This window comes from Anomaloglossus baeobatrachus, chromosome 1, assembly GCF_048569485.1.
Source record: "Anomaloglossus baeobatrachus isolate aAnoBae1 chromosome 1, aAnoBae1.hap1, whole genome shotgun sequence".
NCBI classification, from domain to species: domain Eukaryota; kingdom Metazoa; phylum Chordata; class Amphibia; order Anura; family Aromobatidae; genus Anomaloglossus; species Anomaloglossus baeobatrachus.
The window spans coordinates 161,225,320-161,247,619 of record NC_134353.1 but is presented as its reverse complement, the minus strand read 5'-3'; the positions used below and the strand labels follow the sequence as shown (position 1 = coordinate 161,247,619).

At 44.1% G+C, this 22,300-nt stretch overlaps 1 long non-coding RNA gene across 1 annotated transcript; it reads right to left on the bottom strand.

Moving 5' to 3' along the window:
* Nucleotides 1-21,645: 21,645 nt before the first annotated feature.
* Nucleotides 21,646-22,080, bottom strand: LOC142290797 (uncharacterized). The gene is made up of 3 exons (XR_012750385.1): nucleotides 21,982-22,080; nucleotides 21,796-21,897; nucleotides 21,646-21,715 (listed from the first exon to the last, which is right to left on the bottom strand). It is a non-coding gene; the product is annotated as an uncharacterized LOC142290797 (long non-coding RNA).
* Between the last annotated feature and the right edge of the window lie 220 nt (nucleotides 22,081-22,300).

Below are 22,300 nucleotides of genomic sequence, written 5' to 3'. Positions count from 1 at the left end.
TAATTTTTTTTTATTTTTTAAAACTTTATTTTATCTTTTTTTTTTATTTTACTAGGTCCCCTAGGGGATTTTAACGATCAGCAGTCTGATCGCTCATTCTTTTCTCCCGATCAGAGCAGCACCGCTTAGACTGGGAAAAATGATCATCTCATGTAACAAGCAGTACTCGGCTGTTTCTTACAGGACCTGAGTCAGGTGAGCACAGGAGTAATGTGATGACCACCGGATCCACGTGATCACACTTCGTGACTTCCGGTATTGGGCAGTGAGTACGGATCTACCGCTATCGCCGTTAATATGGTGCTGTCACATCTTGACAGCACCATTTAAGGGGTTAAAAGGCACGAGCGGATAGTGATTCCACTTGTGCCTAGCAGGCACACATGTAGGCTGTATAAATCAGCTGAAATGTGCGTGGATCCTCGTCTGCAGCCCACAGCAGCAGTTGGGGATTAACACTATGAACGCTAGGACATAACTTTACTTCCCGCGGTTGTTAAGAGATTAATATTATCCCAAGACCAGTTGATTAAAATGAACCCCTTTAAACATGTTCTTAAAGGGGAACTGCCATTGGCTTCATGCTGCCTTAAACCTGTCAGCTTGAATCGAAACCTGGCTATGCAATTTTAGCCAGGTATGTTTGAAATGCTGCTTCCTTAGTCTATAGAAAAGGAACTAACTAGTTTAATGCAGTTCCAGGCTGACTTCTCCTCACCATGCCCCAGTTGATTGTCAGAGCTCTTCTTACATTTTTTTCCCTCAAGTATACATATGGGAGAGACTTGTTAATCAGCTAGAGTTGATAGGGAAAAGACAACCAAGACAAAATTGGATTATATATGCCCTCAGCCAGCTTTTCAAAATATGTTTAGGCTTCAAGGCTGCAGTATTTCAAAGTCAATTGTGCTTCCAGGTTCTGATTCATGCTGCCTGTGGTTTAGGCCCATTTCACACGTCAGTGAAAAACACTATCGTTCTTCACTGACGTGTAAAACACGCACATGTCCCTCCGTGTTCCGTGATTCACGGCACACGTGAGTTGTCCATGTGCAATCCGTGATCCGTGATCAGTGATTGCATATGGACATTACTCACCTGCCTTCACTGCTGCTCTTCATGGTGCTGAACTCCTCGGCTCTTCAGTGTCCGCCCACCGCTTTCAGCACCTACTTCCTGGTCGGCATTTCCTGCTCTCATGAATATTCATGAGTCAGGCAGGAGCTGCCGAGAGCGGAGCAGGCAAAGCGAATAGCAGGCAAGGTGAGCTGAAAATTTTGAATATTTAATATGTCCGTGATTTTCTGGTACGTGTTTCACTGATCACACACGGATCACACCATAGTGTGGTCCGTGGGTCATCAGTGATGCCAGAGAAAAACTGACATGTCTCCGTGCAGAATCACGGCCAAGGGTGCAGTCTGCACGGAGACACGTTCAGTGAAAAATCACTGATGTGTGAGCAGACCCATTGATTAGAATGGGTCTGCATATGTCAGTGATTCTGGTATGTTTTAAAAAAAGCACAAATGTACCAGAATCACTGACGTGTGAAAGGGGCCTAAGGCAGCATAAATATAGTGACATGTTCCCTTTAAGATAACCATTAGAAACTTGCTTGAGAAACTTAAAATTACCTGTATCTACCCCATATACCCCTTTATTTGTGACACACTATAAAGGAAAAGACATGGATCGCACATCCCAAAAATACAATGATCGAAAGCCGCTAGGCAAAAAATGAAATAGAACATGAGGTTCTTTTGTTACCATTCTGATCAGATTGTATTAAGCCCACTGCCACGTCACGGCAGACCTCTTGAGTGGGTCCCTAACTTGAACCTTTTTGTGCGGCACTGTGCACTGACCACTGCTGGAGCGACAAAGCGCCAGCAGGGCAGGCGACCTGGTGCCTCACAGCACCCATTCTGCAAGGCGAAGCCCCCAATGCTCCAGGCCGCACCGCCCCACTGACACGACACCACCACAACAGCAGCCACCACACAGCACCAGCACACAGTGAGAGGAGCTGTGCACTCACCTTTCACTGGCTCCCATATGTGGACTGGGAGCAAAAAGAAGGCTGACCCCTCTTGCAGTCTCTTGCTGATTAAAATCACCTGTGCCAAATGGGGAGAGTGCAGATCCAAGCAACAAGAAGAGGGGGATAGAATGTTGTATAACACACTATAAAGAAAAAGACATGGATCGCACATCCCAAAAATACAATGATCTAAAGCCGCTAGGCAAAAAATTAAATAGAACATGAGGTTCTTTTGTTACCATTCTGATCAGATTGTATTAAGCCCACTGCCACGTCATGGCAAACCTCTTGAGTGGGTCCCTAACCTGAACCTTTTTGTGCGGCACTGTGCACTGACCACTGCTGCAGCGACAACGCGCCAGCAGGGCAGGCGACCTGGTGCCTCACAGCACCCATGCATCAAGGCAAAGCCCCCAAGGCTCCAGGCCGTACCGCCCCACTGACATGACACCACCACAACAACAGCCACCACACAGCACCAGCACACAGTGAGAGGAGCTGTGCACTCACCTTTCACTGGCTCCCATATGTGGACTGGGAGCAAAAAGAAGGCTGACCCCTCTTGCAGTCTCTTGCTGATTAAAATCACCTGTGCCAAATGGGGAGAGTGCAGATCCAAGCAAAAAGAAGAGGGGGATAGAATGTTGTATAACACACTATAAAGAAAAAGACATGGATCGCACATCCCAAAAATACAATGATCTAAAGCCGCTAGGCAAAAAATTAAATAGAACATGAGGTTCTTTTGTTAGCATTCTGATCAGATTGTATTAAGCCCACTGCCACGTCACGGCAAACCTCTTGAGTGGGTCCCTAACCTGAACCTTTTTGTGCGGCACTGTGCACTGACCACTGCTGCAGCGACAACGCGCCAGCAGGGCAGGCGACCTGGTGCCTCACAGCACCCATGCTGCAAGGCGAAGCCCCCAAGGCTCCAGGCCGCGCTGCCCCACCGACACGACACCACCACAACAGCAGCCACCACACAGCGCCAGCACACAGTGAGAGGAGCTGTGCACTCACCTCCCACTGGCTCCCATATGTGGACTGGGAGCAAAAAGAAGGCTGACCCATCTTGCAGTCTCCCACGACACGGATATATAATAAAAAAGGGTACCTGTGCATATATCTAACTATATAAACACCTGCATTGTTATTTCTAAAAAAAAATAGAATTGACATTTCTGTTTAATATTGAAAACAATAGGAGTTGTAAGATAAAAATAACGTTTATTTGATATTTCACTAGCATTCTCTTTCTTTATACTTGCCATTAATACATATAAAATAAGAAAATATTTATGGTCAAAAATTATAATTTAAATATTTTGATTCACTACTGACAATTTATTACAATATAAGAGGATGCATCTTAACTTTTGCTTATGTCTAGATGCACAGATGAAATTACAGAGGTGGCATACAGCAAGCAGATCAATGGATTTAGAAATACACAAACTTGCACTCACCTGTCCGTAAACATTTTCTAGGTAAAGCTTATGGTGGCTCCTAATTATACAGTTACTGTATGTCAGCAGGACTAGTTTGTGGACCCCATCCAGTGAATCCCATTCTGTATGGAGGTCCTATGGGATGATTGCTTAGTGAGAGTGGGCATACAAGGGGGGCTTCCGATGTTGACATTTCAATAAGTCCCCAAAAGCAGTCATGCTATAAGATCCAAATGGTGATCCAGTATCTTGGAGTGTGCTGGTAATCAATACGATTTATGTTCCATCACCTCTGATTACTACTGTATATATATCTCAGGACACTACAGACACAGATTAGAACTTAGTGCTTCCCTTTGTGCCTTAATTTTCCATATACCTGCATATACTACACTTATGATAAATGACTGTTCAGTTAATAAAGATCTCATATCCACTGTGCTTCTTTGTTATGCTGCATAAACTCACTTTTGATGGTTTTTGTTTTCAAGTTGTTTCATGTTAATTTCTCTTGCGGGTATGCTAATTGTCCTGATAGACTTGCATTAGATGCGGAAAAATCTGCAGGTAAAAGACACGTGCATTTTTCTTTTATTTACATGGCAGAAATACACAATCTTCTATGATTCTATCAGATTAGACAGAAAAAACTTTCTGATAGTGAGGGCAGTCAGAGAGTGGAACAGGCTACTATGGGAGCTAGTGGGCTCTCCATCAATAAAAATCTTCAAGCGAAAGCTAGATTAACATAACAATGGGATAACTTAGGAAAACCTCAATGGACTCAATGGCTCTTGAGGTCCCTTCCAACTCAACAATTCTATGATTTTATGACAAAAAACATGTAATCTGTCCCTCACAATATCAATTTCAGGACGTTTCAAAAACAAAACAGCTTTTAACAGAGACAAAAAAAACGCTGCTTCAAAAATACGATATAAAAAAGGCATCAGGGGAAAAAGATCTAGGCAGGAATTTTACAGAGGGAGATCTGATCCAAATTTAAAAGAGATCCTTTGGCCCATCACATTGTGTGAATGAACAGGAAAACTCATACAAAATAGTCACCAGATGGTATGTATCACCTTCTCAAACCAAACCATGGTTCCCTTCCTCTTCAGAGACATGTTGGTGGTGCAATAAAGTACGAGGCACGTACTTCTACATCTGGTAGCTGTGTGACCAGTTACAACTCTATTGGAAATATGTGCTCACGTACATCAAGCAAATTTGTAAACTGACCTTTAATCTCCAACCCAGCCTAAGCTTCCTGAACTTGGTCAGCAATCCGCAAAACACTCTGAACAAAACTCTCCTCCTATTCCTACTAGCAGCGGCCAAATTGCTCATCCCTTCCCTTTGGCGCTCGACAAGCATACCCACTATTAGAGATGAGCGAACCGGTCGCGGTTCGGCTCGAGGTTGGTTCGCCGAACGGACCTCCCGTTCGAGTTCGGTTCGTCGAACGTTCGACGAACCGAACTCGAACTGCATAGGAAACAATGGCAGGCAATCACAAACACAGAAAAACACCTAGAAAACACCCTCAAAGGTGTCCTAAAGGTTACAAACAACTCAAACACATTGGAAAGTGACAAGGACATATACTCATGCGAAAACAAAACAGCTGGACAAGGAAAAAGAGGAGGACACACAGATATAGGCATGGCACGCCCTTCTAAAATCATGTAAAACACCGCAAGGTGACTCCAAGCGGAGTCTCCCTTTTTTCCAAAAATTGGGCCACACACACACCCACCCCTTCAGTGGTAGCACTTGTGCCCCAGTTGCACACTTCACAGCTAGATTTGCATCAAGCACATTCAAAAATACGCCATAATTAACCGTCCCCAGGATGACACCAGGGTAGGTAGCTAAGTCTTTCCTGATCCCAGCTCTGTGCAGCTTGGATCATTTATAAAAAACACAGCAATCAAGGGTTACTCCAAGCGGAGTCTCCCTTTTTTCCAAAAATTGGGCCCCACACACACCCACCCCTTCAGTGGCAGCAGTTGTGCCCTAGTTGTACACTTCACAGCTACATTTGCATCAAGCACATTCAAAAATACGCCATTCTTATCCGTCCCCAGGATGACACCGGGGTAGGTAGCAAAGTCTTTCCTGATCCCAGCTCTGTTCATCTTGGCTTCTTTTAAAAACAATGTAAGCAAGGGTTACTCCAAGCGGAGTCTCCCTTTTTTCCAAAAATTGGGCCCCACACACACCCACCCCTTCAGTGGCAGCAGTTGTGCCCTAGTTGTACACTTCACAGCTAGATTTGCATCAAGCACATTCAAAAATACGTCATTCTTATCCGTCCCCAGGATGACACCGGGGTAGGTAGCAAAGTCTTTCCTGATCCCAGCTCTGTTCATCTTGGCTTCTTTTAAAAACACATCAAGCAAGGGTTACTCCAAGCGGAGTCTCCCTTTTTTCCAAAAATTGGGCCCCACACACACCCACCCCTTCAGTGGCAGCAGTTGTGCCCTAGTTGTACACTTCACAGCTACATTTGCATCAAGCACATTCAAAAATACGCCATTCTTATCCATCCCCAGGATGACACCGGGGTAGGTAGCAAAGTCTTTGCTGACCCATGACTTGTTCATCTTGGCTTCTTTTAAAAACAATGTAAGCAAGGGTTACTCCAAGCGGAGTCTCCCTTTTTTCCAAAAATTGGGCCCCACACACACCCACCCCTTCAGTGGCAGCAGTTGTGCCCTAGTTGTACACTTCACAGCTACATTTGCATCAAGCACATTCAAAAATACGCCATTCTTATCCGTCCCCAGGATGACACCGGGGTAGGTAGCAAAGTCTTTCCTGATCCCAGCTCTGTTCATCTTGGCTTCTTTTAAAAACACATCAAGCAAGGGTTACTCCAAGCGGAGTCTCCCTTTTTTTCCAAAAATTGGGCCCCACACACCCACCCATTCAGTGGCAGCAGTTGTGCCCCAGTTGTACACTTCACAGCTAGATTTGCATCAAGCACATTCAAAAATACGTCATTCTTATCCGTCCCCAGGATGACACCGGGGTAGGTAGCAAAGTCTTTCCTGATCCCAGCTCTGTTCATCTTGGCTTCTTTTAAAAACACATCAAGCAAGGGTTACTCCAAGCGGAGTCTCCCTTTTTTTCCAAAAATTGGGCCCCACACACCCATCCATTCAGTGGCAGCAGTTGTGCCCCAGTTGTACACTTCACAGCTAGATTTGCATCAAGCACATTCAAAAATACGTCATTCTTTTCCGTCCCCAGGATGACACCGGGGTAGGTAGCAAAGTCTTTCCTGATCCCAGCTCTGTTCATCTTGGCTTCTTTTAAAAACACAGCAAGCAAGGGTTACTCCAAGCGGAGTCTCCCTTTTTTTCCAAAAATTGGGCCCCACACACCCACCCATTCAGTGGCAGCAGTTGTGCCCCAGTTGTACACTTCACAGCTAGATTTGCATCAAGCAAATTCAAAAATACGTCATTCTTATCCGTCCCCAGGATGACACCGGGGTAGGTAGCAAAGTCTTTCCTGATCCCAGCTCTGTTCATCTTGGCTTCTTTTAAAAACAATGTAAGCAAGGGTTACTCCAAGCGGAGTCTCCCTTTTTTCCAAAAATTGGGCCCCACACACACCCACCCCTTCAGTGGCAGCAGTTGTGCCCTAGTTGTACACTTCACAGCTAGATTTGCATCAAGCACATTCAAAAATACGTCATTCTTATCCGTCCCCAGGATGACACCGGGTTAGGTAGCAAAGTCTTTCCTGATCCCAGCTCTGTTCATCTTGGCTTCTTTTAAAAACACAGCAAGCAAGGGTTACTCCAAGCAGAGTCTCCCTTTTTTTCCAAAAATTGGGCCCCACACACCCACCCATTCAGTGGCAGCAGTTGTGCCCCAGTTGTACACTTCACAGCTAGATTTGCATCAAGCACATTCAAAAATACGTCATTCTTATCCGTCCCCAGGATGACACCGGGGTAGGTAGCAAAGTCTTTCCTGATCCCAGCTCTGTTCATCTTGGCTTCTTTTAAAAACAATGTAAGCAAGGGTTACTCCAAGCGGAGTCTCCCTTTTTTTCCAAAAATTGGGCCCCACACACCCACCCATTCAGTGGCAGCACTTGTGCCCTAGTTGCAAACAGGATGTTTTGATTTGCATCAAGCACATTCCAAATCAACAAGCATTTACTCTCCCCAGGATGACACAGGGGTAGTAAATTCCTTCTGGATCCATGACTTGTTCATTTTGATGAACGTCAGTCTGTCCACATTGTCACTGGACAGACGCGTGCGCTTATCTGTCAGCACACACCCAGCAGCACTGAATACACGTTCAGAGACAACGCTGGCAGCTGGACACGACAAAATCTCCAAGGCGTAAGTTGCGAGCTCTGGCCATTTTTCTAGGTTTGAAGCCCAAAAGGAGCAAGGCTCCAGTTGCACAGGCATGGCATCGATGTTCATTTGGAGATACTCCTGTATCATCCTCTCCAGCCGTTGACTATGTGTCAGACTTGTTGTCTCTGGTGGCCTTGCAAAAGAGGGTCTAAAAAAATTATGAAAAGATTCCATAAAATTGCTGTTACCGGCACCAGATACGGTCCTACTGGTACGGGTAGACTGTTGAAGATGACGAGACCGTCCCATGTTTGTCAAGTTACAACTGGGAGATTCACTCCCTGCACCTGCACGGTTGTTTGGTGGAAAAGCCGAGCTAAGATCTAGTAACAGCTTCTGCTGATACTCCTGCATACGTGCGTCCCTTTCTATGGCTGGAATTATGTCACAAAATTTGGACTTGTACCGGGGATCTAATAGTGTGGCAATCCAGTAGTCATCATCACTTCTAATTTTGACAATACGACTGTCATGTTGGAGGTAGTGCAACAAAAAGGCACTCATGTGTCTTGCGCAGCCATGCGGACCAAGTCCACGCTGTGTTTGTGGCATAGAGGTGCTACCCGTTCTTTCTTCCTCTGACATCTGACCCCAACCTCTTTCAACTGAAATTTGACCAAGGTCTCCCTCATCCGCTGAGTCTTCCATGTCCATGGACAGTTCGTCCTCCATTTCTTCATGTTCTCCTGCACCTTGCTCAACATTTCGCCTGCTACTATGCGCCCTTGTCGATCCCTGTCCCCCTTGGTCCCATGCCTGCTGCGTTGGTGATGATGAACGTCTGGACCTTGGTGATGTTGTTGTCCCTTGCGCATATGAATCCTCCTGTAGTTCCTCCCCTTCATGTTGTCCCACCCCCTGACTCCGAATAGTGTTTAGCGTGTGCTCCAGCATGTAAATGACTGGAATCGTCATGCTGATAATGGCATTGTCAGCGCTAAACATATTCGTCGCCATGTCGAAACTGTGCAGAAGGGTGCATAGGTCCTTGATCTAAAACCACTCCATCAGGGTGATCTGCCCCACCTCTGCATCTCGTTGGCCCAGGCTATACGTCATGACGTATTGCACCAGGGCTCTGCGGTGCTGCCACAGTCGCTGTAACATGTGGAGAGTTGAATTCCAGTGTGTCGCCACATCGCATTTCAGGCGATGAACCGGCAGGCCGAAAGACTTCTGGAGCGATGCAAGTCGCTCAGCTGCGGCGCTTGAAAGGCGGAAGTGAGCAGACAGTTTTCGTGCCCTGTTCAGAAGGCCATCTAGGCCGGGATAGTGTGTTAAAAATTGCTGCACGACAAGGTTCAACACGTGAGCCATACAAGGTACGTGTGTCACCTTGCCCAGGCGAAGGGCCGCACCCAGGTTTGCAGCATTGTCGCACACGGCCTTACCAGGCTGCAGGTTGAGTGGAGACAACCATTTATTAAACTCGGACCGCAGAGCTGACCACAACTCCTCAGCTGTGTGACTCTTATTACCAAGACATGTCAAGCTAAAGACCGCCTGATGCCGTTGCGCTCTGCTGCCAGCATAGTAATGAGGGGTGCGTGATTCCTTCTGCGCAGTGAGAACGCTGGTGGCCTGACCAGGCAGGCTTGGGGCGGAGGTGGAGGACCCAGATGAGGTGGAGGATGCAGAAGCAGTGGCGGAACTTGGACAGACAGAGGATTGACACACAAGTCGTGGGGACGGCAAGACTTGTGCAGCAGACCCTTCACCATCTATCACCATAGTTACCCAGTGCCCAGTCAGTGACATGTAACGTCCCTGTCCATGCTTACTGGTCCAAGTATCGGTGGTGAAATGCACCCGTTCACACACAGAGTTTCTCAAGGAAGCGGTGATGTTGTGTGCGACATGCTGGTGTAGCGCGGGCACACCTTTCTTAGAGAAGTAGTGGCGACTAGGCATCTGGTACTGGGGCACAGCGACAGACATAAGGTCTCTAAAATCCTGTGTGTCCACTAGGCGGAAAGGCAGCATTTCGGTAGCCAACAGCTTACAGAGTGATAGAGTCAACCTCTTAGCTTTGTCATGGGTCGGAGGAAGTGGCCTTTTATTTGACCACATCTGAGGGACAGAGATCTGGCTGCTGTGTGTAGACGGTGTTGAGTAGGGTGTCCCTGGAAAAATGCAGGTTTGTGAGGAAAGTGCAGGCGGAGACATGATTTTGCCTTCATCCAACGTTGGTGCTATCGATGTCTGAGAGAGCTGTACACACTCACTTGTTTCCCCTTCCAAACCAACTGACGACCTTACAAGCAAACTGCCTGTTGCGGTTACAGTGGTGGAAGTTTTGCGTGGAAAAACAGGTGTGACAGCTGTCCCCACAGTCCTAGAAGATGAAGAGCGCGCGGATGCACTGGAAGGGGCGGGCGGTGGATGGTTCGCTCCGCTAGGCCGCATTGCAGCACGGTGAGCTTCCCACCGGGACTTATGATATTTAGTCATGTGACGATTCATGGAAGAAGTTGTCAAACTGCTGAGGTTTTGACCTCTACTAACAGAATCATGACAAATGTTACATATCACATGAGTTGGGCGATCTTTTTCGATGTGAAAAAAGGACCAGGCTAGGCAAGGCTTAGAGGCCATGCGACCTGTTGATCCACCCCGAATAATGCTCATAGGCAGAGTGGTGGCTGAGGATGCAGTTGTAGACGTGCTACCAGTGCTCCGACTCTGTCCAGGAAGGCGCAAGGTAACTTCGTCGTCGGTTGCATCCTCCTCCACCGCCTCTGTTGACCTCCTCGAGTGCCTGACTGGGGGTTGACAGTAGGTGGGATCTAGAACGTCATCATCAATTGTTGTGTTTGCACTCCCCTCCCCCTCAGACTGAGCCTCTTCTTGCCCTGACCGAATATTTAAGTTGTCATCCCAATCGGGTATCTGCGTCTCATCTTCATCAGTATGTTCCTCATTGTCTATAACCACAGGTGTTACAGTTTGTGACAAAGGGTCAACATTATGCTCAGAAACTTGGTCCTCACGGCCTGAATCAGAGTCACAAAGGTTCTGGGCATCACTGCAGACCATTTCCTGTTCTGTACTCACTGTAGCTTGGGAGCAGACCTCTGATTCCCAGGCTATAGTGTGACTGAACAGCTCTGCAGACTCAGCCATCTCAGTTCCACCATACTGTGCAGGGCTGATGGAGACTTCAGAGCTGGGAGAAATCAAGTGTGATTGGGATGACAACTCAGAGGACTGGTGTTTTTTGGATGCGGTACTTGAAGTGGCTGAGAGGGCACTTGTTGGACCACTTGAGATCCATTCAAGCATTTTCCTTTTTTGCCCATCATCTACCTTTGTTCCTCTTGTTCGTGTCCGTAAAAAAGGGAGCACATCGGATTGTCCACAATAAGTAGTAGACATCTTACTTTTGCTAGTAGATGGTCTATCTGCAGCAGATGATAATGGAGCTTTGCCACCTTCCCCACTGACAAAATCTTTTTTGCCTTTTCCACCACGCCTCTTCCCCTTTCCACCAGCATCTGTCATTTTGCCACTCATGTTGATTGCGACAAGATTGTGGACTGAAAATGTGGTAGTAAAAATTGAGAGGTGGTGAAGATTGCAGTGGTGGTCTAGCTTTATTAACAGCAGAATAATAAAGAATAAATATCCCTGACAATGTAACTTAGTTATAATTAGTTGGAGTGTGCAACGCAGGCAGACGTGCTGCAAATGTCTTGGCACTAGTGGGACTAAAGCAAAGTCCAATAGCCACGTAAAGGATGCCACTAGGTACACTGAGTGTTTGCTAGTATAATGGCTTAGTTATAATTAGTTGGAGTGTGCAACGCAGGCAGATGCGCTCTGCAAATGTCTAGGCACTAGTGGGACTATAGCAAAGTCCAATAGCCACGTATAGGATGCCACTAGGTACACTGAGTGTGTGCTAGTATAATGGCTTAGTTATAATTAGTTGGAGTGTGCAACGCAGGCAGATGCGCTCTGCAAATGTCTTGGCACTAGTGGGACTATAGCAAAGTCCAATAGCCACGTATAGGATGCCACTAGGTACACTGAGTGTGTGCTAGTATAATGGCTTAGTTATAATTAGTTGGAGTGTGCAACGCAGGCAGATGCGCTCTGCAAATGTCTTGGCACTAGTGGGACTATAGCAAAGTCCAATAGCCACGTATAGGATGCCACTAGGTACACTGAGTGTGTGCTAGTATAATGGCTTAGTTATAATTAGTTGGAGTGTGCAACGCAGGCAGATGCGCTCTGCAAATGTCTTGGCACTAGTGGGACTATAGCAAAGTCCAATAGCCACGTATAGGATGCCACTAGGTACACTGAGTGTGTGCTAGTATAATGGCTTAGTTATAATTAGTTGGAGTGTGCAACGCAGGCAGATGCGCTCTGCAAATGTCTTGGCACTAGTGGGACTATAGCAAAGTCCAATAGCCACGTATAGGATGCCACTAGGTACACTGAGTGTGTGCTAGTATAATGGCTTAGTTATAATTAGTTGGAGTGTGCAACGCAGGCAGATGCGCTCTGCAAATGTCTTGGCACTAGTGGGACTATAGCAAAGTCCAATAGCCACGTATAGGATGCCACTAGGTACACTGAGTGTGTGCTAGTATAATGGCTTAGTTATAATTAGTTGGAGTGTGCAACGCAGGCAGATGCGCTCTGCAAATGTCTTGGCACTAGTGGGACTATAGCAAAGTCCAATAGCCACGTATAGGATGCCACTAGGTACACTAAGTGTTTGCTAGTATAATGGCTGAGTTATAATTAGTTGGAGTGTGCAACGCAGGCAGATGCGCTCTGCAAATGTCTTGGCACTAGTGGGACTATAGCAAAGTCCAATAGCCACGTATAGGATGCCACTAGGTACACTGAGTGTGTGCTAATATAATGGCTTAGTTATAATTAGTTGGAGTGTGCAACGCAGGCAGATGCGCTCTGCAAATGTCTTGGCACTAGTGGGACTATAGCAAAGTCCAATAGCCACGTATAGGATGCCACTAGGTACACTAAGTGTTTGCTAGTATAATGGCTTAGTTATAATTAGTTGGAGTGTGCAACGCAGGCAGATGCGCTCTGCAAATGTCTTGGCACTAGTGGGACTATAGCAAAGTCCAATAGCCACGTATAGGATGCCACTAGGTACACTGAGTGTGTGCTAGTATAATGGCTTAGTTATAATTAGTTGGAGTGTGCAACGCAGGCAGATGCGCTCTGCAAATGTCTTGGCACTAGTGGGACTATAGCAAAGTCCAATAGCCACGTATAGGATGCCACTAGGTACACTGAGTGTGTGCTAGTATAATGGCTTAGTTATAATTAGTTGGAGTGTGCAACGCAGGCAGATGCGCTCTGCAAATGTCTTGGCACTAGTGGGACTATAGCAAAGTCCAATAGCCACGTATAGGATGCCACTAGGTACACTGAGTGTGTGCTAGTATAATGGCTTAGTTATAATTAGTTGGAGTGTGCAACGCAGGCAGATGCGCTCTGCAAATGTCTTGGCACTAGTGGGACTATAGCAAAGTCCAATAGCCACGTATAGGATGCAACTAGGTACACTAAGTGTTTGCTAGTATAATGGCTTAGTTATAATTAGTTGGAGTGTGCAACGCAGGCAGATGCGCTCTGCAAATGTCTTGGCACTAGTGGGACTATAGCAAAGTCCAATAGCCACGTATAGGATGCCACTAGGTACACTGAGTGTGTGCTAGTATAATGGCTTAGTTATAACTAGTTGGAGTGTGCAACGCAGGCAGATGCGCTCTGCAAATGTCTTGGCACTAGTGGGACTATAGCAAAGTCCAATAGCCACGTATAGGATGCCACTAGGTACACTAAGTGTTTGCTAGTATAATGGCTTAGTTATAATTAGTTGGAGTGTGCAACGCAGGCAGATGCGCTCTGCAAATGTCTTGGCACTAGTGGGACTATAGCAAAGTCCAATAGCCACGTATAGGATGCCACTAGGTACACTGAGTGTGTGCTAGTATAATGGCTTAGTTATAATTAGTTGTAGTGTGCAACGCAGGCAGATGCGCTCTGCAAATGTCTTGGCACTAGTGGGACTATAGCAAAGTCCAATAGCCACGTATAGGATGCCACTAGGTACACTAAGTGTTTGCTAGTATAATGGCTTAGTTATAATTAGTTGGAGTGTGCAACGCAGGCAGATGCGCTCTGCAAATGTCTTGGCACTAGTGGGACTATAGCAAAGTCCAATAGCCACGTATAGGATGCCACTAGGTACACTGAGTGTGTGCTAGTATAATGGCTTAGTTATAATTAGTTGGAGTGTGCAACGCAGGCAGATGTGCTCTGCAAATGTCTTGGCACTAGTGGGACTATAGCAAAGTCCAATAGCCACGTATAGGATGCCACTAGGTACACTGAGTGTGTGCTAGTATAATGGCTTAGTTATAATTAGTTGGAGTGTGCAACGCAGGCAGATGCGCTCTGCAAATGTCTTGGCACTAGTGGGACTATAGCAAAGTCCAATAGCCACGTATAGGATGCCACTAGGTACACTGAGTGTGTGCTAGTATAATGGCTTAGTTATAATTAGTTGGAGTGTGCAACGCAGGCAGATGCGCTCTGCAAATGTCTTGGCACTAGTGGGACTATAGCAAAGTCCAATAGCCACGTATAGGATGCCACTAGGTACACTAAGTGTTTGCTAGTATAATGGCTTAGTTATAATTAGTTGGAGTGTGCAACGCAGGCAGATGCGCTCTGCAAATGTCTTGGCACTAGTGGGACTATAGCAAAGTCCAATAGCCACGTATAGGATGCCACTAGGTACACTGAGTGTTTGCTAGTATAATGGCTTAGTTATAATTAGTTGTAGTGTGCAATGCAGGCAGACGTGCTCTGCAAATGTCTTTGCACTAGTGGGACTATAGCAAAGTCCAATAGCCACAGATAGGATGCCACTAGGTACACTGAGTGTTTGCTAGTATAATGGCTTAGTTATGAGTTGGAGTGTGCAGAGGACAAGAGGGTACAGTGGCAGGATTGTGGTGCTCTGGGTAGAGGAATGGAAGCCTGCCTTTCTATTCCCTCCTAATGGTGAAATGCAGGGAGGAAATCCCTGACCTTGGCTGCACAGACGCTGGCGCTGTTTTCAGGACCTGTCACCTTAACTCTGACCCTGCCGGTTTGAGCCCTTAAAAGGACTGCTATAAAGTGCTCTCCCTATGCTGTCTAACGCTGTGTATGCAGCGCATACAGCTGTATCAGCGATAGGACTCAAGACGGAGCTGCGACAGTGATGTCTGACACCAAAGACGCAGAAGGCAGATAATGGCGTCCGTGAAGAAAATGTCCGGTTTTATAATGCAGGGACATGTGACATGCAGATCCTATCACACATGCCGTTGCTTCTCTGGCTCAAAGTCCACTTAGCTGTGTGTGTGTCTGTGATTGGCTGACATGCTGGCCCGCCCCACAAGACGCGCGCGCTTAGGGAAGGAAGACAAGAAAAAAAATCGCCATTATAGAAACAGCAGTGATCTGAAGGCGCTGTTCACGCACACTATACACTGAAATGTGATAATAGTTTGATTCACAGAGTGACTTACACTATTACAGCAGAAACCAAGCTATGATTTAGCTGTTTTTTGGCTGCTAGAACCGTTCTCGAACGTTTCTAGAACTATCGAGCTTTTGCAAAAAGCTCGAGTTCTAGTTCGATCTAGAACATGCCCCAAAATCACTCGAGCCTAGAACTGGAGAACCACGAACCACGAACCGCGCTCAACTCTACCCACTATCCAAAATTGGATGCTCTGAATTGACCAGATATATTACATCAAAGAGCTGGCAGCCTTAGGCTATGTGTCCACGTTGCTTTTTACCTGCTTTTTACCTGCTTTTTTGCTGCTTTTTCAACTGCAGCGTTTAATGCCAAAATGGATGTGTTCTGCTTTTCAAGCAAAGTCTATGTGAATTTGGGTTTCTTGTGCCCACTATGCAGTTCAAACTGCGCCTTTTTCTGGCAGAACTTTGGACAAAAACTCAGCTTTGCAGTGCAAATCCCAAATGGCAAAAACAATTGACATGTCAATTGTTTTTGCCATTTGCGTTTTGAACTGCAAAGCAGAGTTTTTGCCTTAGTTTCTGCCAGAAAAAGGCAGCAGTTTGAACTGCATAGTGGGCACAAGAAACCATAATTCCCATAGACTTTGCTTGAAAAGCAGAACACATCCATTTTGGCATTAAACGCTGCAGTTGAAAAAGCAGCAAAAAAGCAGGTAAAAAGCAGGTAAAAAGCAACGTGGACACATAGCCTTAGATTATCATTCTCAAGAGAATTTTAGTCTCACCTGGCCCCCCTGGTTGAAGTTTAGAGAATCCCCTGAGTATTTTGAATTGGCAGCATCTTGACCCACTCCCACTCCCTAAGCCAGTCATGATATACTTCTCTCATATCATAATCTCCTCTCACACCTCTTATCTCTCATTACCCTCTTGACACAATTCCTACCTCACTTCCCTCCCACTTCCCCCTCACACAGAGGTCACACAAGCTAATTGTCCCTGTTTAGCTAACCTCCCTGAATCCCACTCTTCTTTATACTCCTGTGAGAGTCTGAAATGGGATTGTGTCAGCAGTGCAGTTGGACCCCGTGAGTTCTGCCTGCCTGCACTGATCAGCAGAGTTTTGGGTCAGAGACCCTGTAGGTGCTGGAGTTACCTCAGAGGGAGAGTACTGAGCTGGGGCTGGTTGAGGGAGACAGCTGTGTGACGCAGCAGAGTTTACAGAACTCCTGATCAATGACCACACACAAACCAGGAGTGGTGCTGAAGGAATTGGACCGCGTTGTGTGATATAAAGTAGCTCCAAATTCCTGGGCTGAGGGCTGTTATCTGGACTAAGGAAGCCTGTGTTCTGTCTGAGGATTACTACAGAGCTGTAGACCTAAGATCGTGTTCTGTGTGGAGTAATTGGATAATATTGACTAAGTCCGGGGTCCCTGCGTGCCAGGACTGGGGTGAAGACATCCTTAGAGCAAGAAGGAGATTTTTGGATTTCCTTTTTCTTCCTTCTTTGGAATTACAGTTAGGTCCAGAAATATTTGGACAGTGACACAAGTTTTGTTATTTTAGCTGTTTATAAAAACATGTTCAGAAATACAATTATATATATAATATGGGCTGAAAGTGCACACTCCCAGCTGCAATATGAGAGTTTTCACATCCAAATCGGAGAAAGGGTTTAGGAATCATAGCTCTGTAATGCATAGCCTCCTCTTTTTCAAGGGACCAAAAGTAATTGGACAAGGGACTCTAAGGGCTGCAATTAACTCTGAAGTCGTCTCCCTCGTTAACCTGTAATAAATGAAGTAGTTTAAAGGTCTGGGGTTGATTACAGGTGTGTGGTTTTGCATTTGGAAGCTGTTGCTGTGACCAGACAACATGTGGTCTAAGGAACTCTCAATTGAGGTGAAGCAGAACATCCTGAGGCTGAAAAAAAAGAAAAAATCCATCAGAGATATAGCAGACATGCTTGGAGTAGCAAAATCAGCAGTCGGGTACATTCTGAGAAAAAAGGAATTGACTGGTGAGCTTGGGAACTCAAAAAGGCCTGGGCGTCCACGGATGACAACAGTGGTGGATGATCGCCGCATACTTTCTTTGGTGAAGAAAAACCCGTTCACAACATCAACTGAAGTCCAGAACACTCTCAGTAAAGTAGGTGTATCTGTCTCTAAGTCAACAGTAAAGAGAAGACTCCATGAAAGTAAATACAAAGGGTTCACATCTAGATGCAAACCATTCATCAATTTCAAAAATAGACAGGCCAGAGTTAAATTTGCTGAAAAACACCTCATGAAGCCAGCTCAGTTCTGGAAAAGTATTCTATGGACAGATGAGACAAAGATCAACCTGTACCAGAATGATGGGAAGAAAAAAGTTTGGAGAAGAAAGGGAACGGCACATGATCCAAGGCACACCACATCCTCTGTAAAACATGGTGGAGGCAACGTGATGGCATGGGCATGCATGGCTTTCAATGGCACTGGGTCACTTGTGTTTATTGATGACATAACAGCAGACAAGAGTAGCCGGATGAATTCTGAAGTGTACCGGGATATACTTTCAGCCCAGAATCAGCCAAATGCCACAAAGTTGATCGGACGGCGCTTCATAGTACAGATGGACAATGACCCCAAGCATACAGCCAAAGCTACCCAGGAGTTCATGAGTGCAAAAAAGTGGAACATTCTGCAATGGTCAAGTCAATTACCAGATCTTAACCCAATTGAGCATGCATTTCACTTGCTCAAATCCAGACTTAAGACGGAAAGACCCACAAACAAGCAAGACCTGAAGGCTGCGGCTGTAAAGTCCTGGCAAAGCATTAAGAAGGAGGAAACCCAGCGTTTGGTGATGTCCATGGGTTCCAGACTTAAGGCAGTGATTGCCTCCAAAGGATTCGCAACAAAATATTGAAAATAAAAATATTTTGTTTGGGTTTGGTTTATTTGTCCAATTACTTTTGACCTCCTAAAATGTAGAGTGTTTGTAAAGAAATGTGTACAATTCCTACAATTTCTATCAGATATTTTTGTTCAAACCTTCAAATTAAGCGTTACAATCTGCACTTGAATTCTGTTGTAGAGGTTTCATTTCAAATTCAATGTGGTGGCATGTAGAGCCCGACTCGCGAAAATTGTGTCACTGTCCAAATATTTCTGGACCTAACTGTATATACAGAGAACTCGGACCTCAGGCCTGTGTGAAACTTCCATGGAGGTTAACGGTACCATAGCTTTAAGATACCTGGGTATCCCTTTGTTTAGTGTAAAACAGACGTTGGTAAAATTTAAGGCTTTGTTATTAGTAGTGATAACTTATACTCAGTGTTCCATCTCAGAGGTTCACTCAGAGTGCCCCAATTGGATTTACACATCTTGCCTTTATAGTTAATTGTTTTTCTTTGTTCAACCTGGTGAGTAGGTGAATTTATTCCCGGTTCCTATGGTAATATACATAACCCGGGAACTCGGAAATCGGAGCATTGGTACCGGCTAAAAGCTGAGTATGTTAATTCCACTGTTGTGGTGCTTTGAGGGGTTTCTAAGTCAATCATAATTTATTCTGGATCATACTCTAATTCTCAACCTAGTAAATAAACCATTGTTTATTTCTGCCTCTGTCTCAGTTTGTGACCCAGTAGATTCTCTTCGGACTTACGGTCATTACATTTACTTGGCGTAGTCGGCAGGATCCAGTGTCTGTCATGGATGGAGGCGGAGAAAGAAATGACCCTGCCGCATCAGCAACTTCCATGCTGGGTGCTGCTCCCCTGGCAGCCGCGGAGAATGAGAGAGGATATGTGCCGGTAGGAGCTCCAGCACATGCCGAGATACGACGGGCATAACATGACATTACAGGATTGGGCTGAGAGGGTCCAGAGTATCATGAGGATGTGTAACCTAGCTCCTGCGTTACGAGCAGAGCTGGCATTAAATGCGTTAGAAGGTTATGCTATGCAAATAGTAATGGTACGCCCTGAGGCTGAAAGAAAAGCGCTAGAGAAAATTTTGGAACTGTTAAGCCTGCTTTACACGAGTCAATCCATCGTGCGATTTATTTGGCAAAGTCTTTTTTTTTTTTTTTTTTGTATCGCTGATAGATATTTGTCCATGTGTCACACGTTGAGTGTTGTCAAATGACCTCAAAGCGCTCATCGATATATTGATTGGCCATGGCGGACGTCCAAAAGGCTTCACACATGTTTTTGTTTGGTCAATCTGTCTTTTGCATGGGCGTAATTAGGCAAACTATACAGCCCTCCGTGACGTTGTCTGGATTGTTGCACGCCCTGACTTCTTCTGACCTGCTCAATCCAGTTCTGCTAATGTGGTTGATTGGTTACATACCATATATATAGTTTCGCTTCTGCGCCTGTCTTTGCTGCCTCGTGTGTCCTTAGCATCAATCTTGTTTGTGGTCTGGTTTTTGACGAATTCAGAGTATCTATCCTCCAAAGGTGGGTAACATTAGGTTTTGTATGGTTTCTTTATTGTGTCATTTAGCCGTTCACATTTTTTTTTTTTTCATGTTTATTTATTATTGTTATTTGTGTAGGTTTTATCGTGTATTATGTTTTTTGAAACATAATAATGTTTGTTATTATTTTTTCTCATTTGTGTTCTTTTAAAAATCTAAAAAATTACATGTTTATTATAACAGTGTCAAATAAAATGTTCTCATATAATCTTTCACAGATGACTGCTCATCAAAACTAATTATTTTTGCGTGATTTCATTGAAAAATATCGCACATTAACCTGTCTTTGGAAAATTAAATCGCCTGAATATAGTAACAAACGCATCAAACAAGCAGCTTATGCGGATCTGATTACTATATTTAAAAACCATTTTCCAAATGAGCCTGTGGATGTAAATGTGATCAAGAAAAAAATACAAGGAATACGCACTGTATATGAAAAGGAACTAAATAAAGTCGAGGAGTCACGACGTTCAGGGGCTGCGACTGGCGATCTTTATGTCCCACGGCTGTGGTATTTTGATCTACTTGACTTCACAAGAGATCAAGAGATTCCAAGGTCATCAACAAGTATGCTTTCCATTCAGGAGTCAGAAAATGGGGCAATTGGCAGCGAGTCAGCGACACAATTGGTATATTTACCTTTATTCATAAATGTTTCTTTACACACTTTTTTTTTAATTTTATAATCAATTTTTAAGGTGTTTTATGATCTGCTTTTGTTTTTTTGGAAATTTTGTTTTATGTACCAACATAAATAACCAACAGAAACATTTTTCAACACAAAAGGGTTACATGTTTTTTTTTTTACCATTATTGTAGTTCCAAAATATGTTGTATCATCTCTCTAATGTGTTCACACATCTTTCTAATTTTTCTTTTTTTTTTTTTTTCTTGTTACAAATGTAGGATTATGCTACTGAAAGCACTTCTCAAGAGCAGGAAACTACAAATAGCTCACAGAATCCATCTGTAACATCGTGTGAACAAACACCTGCCACATCAAGACCTTTGTTAAGGCAATTACCAAGGAGAATGAGAAGACCAACTTTATTGTCACGTGGAAACGAGTTGGCGTCTATTTGTCGGTCAATACTTGAGAAAAATGACCGTCCACCTGTATCTGGATTTGCGCATTATGTTGATGATGTTTGCAAAATACTGGAAAAGAATCAAAAATTACATGCCGAAAGAATCATCGCCCAAGTCCTACATGCGGCCCAAGAAAATCGCCTTACATCGGCTACAGAATTAAAAGAAGATTTTTTGCCTGAAAATACATCTGTTGTTGCTGATGTGGCAACCCTTGGGGAATCTGTAGCATTGTCACCACCTCGAAAAGTTAAAAGCAAAAGGCGTCGGTAATTTTTTTTTCTTTCCTTTTTTTTTTAATTTTGATACGCAATTTGCATTCAAAATAAGACAAAGAAAATATTTGTCTACAAACTGTAAATATTTTGTTTTTTCACACTCACATAATTTTCGCTGTATATATTTCACAATAAATGTTAGGTTTAGAACAAAATAATTGTCATGTTGTTTTCTTTAAAAAAAAAAAAAAAATAAACAAATTTTTTGTCAAAATTTTTTTAATTATATAGAGTTTTAAATACCCATTCTCTAAATATTTTAAGCCCTTATGTACAAAAAAATAACATGGTCAAAACATCATTACATGTTGTGACTGCAAACGGTTTAAAATTTAAATAGCAAAACAAAATTATGCATTATCATCCATGTATTTTTTTAACAATTGTACATGATCTTGTGCTGTCTGGTATAATCTGCATGCTGACTGATACACTTCTTCAAGCTTTGGTCGATCATCTGTTTAAAAAAAAAAAAAAAATTTATTTAAAAAAAAAAAAACATTATCTCAACCAAATTTATACAAAATAAACAAATACCTGATCTAACTTGCACAGACGCAGAATCTGAATCAGAGCTGAGTGTCCAACCAACAGCATGAACACGTGTTTCAGCAATAGGAGGATGTTCTTCAATGTTATCTAGGGAGTGACATAATAGTTCACTATTTTTTTTTTTCCTTTTTTAAAAAAAAAAAAAACTGGCAAGTTAAAATAAAAACAAACCTTGCTCTGAAACCTCATTTGGATCCAAAACAGGAATTGGTTCTGATGAAGTTCCTGGATTATTGTTTATTGCGCTCCCTTGGTCCGCTACATGTGATGATCCTTTCACAAAAAAGAGAAAAAATTTTTTTTTTTAGAAAAAAAAAAAAAACAACATGGCATATTATGTAAACACATGTATGATTGATATTATACACATAGTATTTTTTAAAAAGGGCAAAATAAAAAAAACCAAACATTTATTGTTAAAATATACCTTGAGTAGTGTTATTTGTGCTCTAATTGCTGCTAGACGTTGCTTGTCACGATATTTCAGATC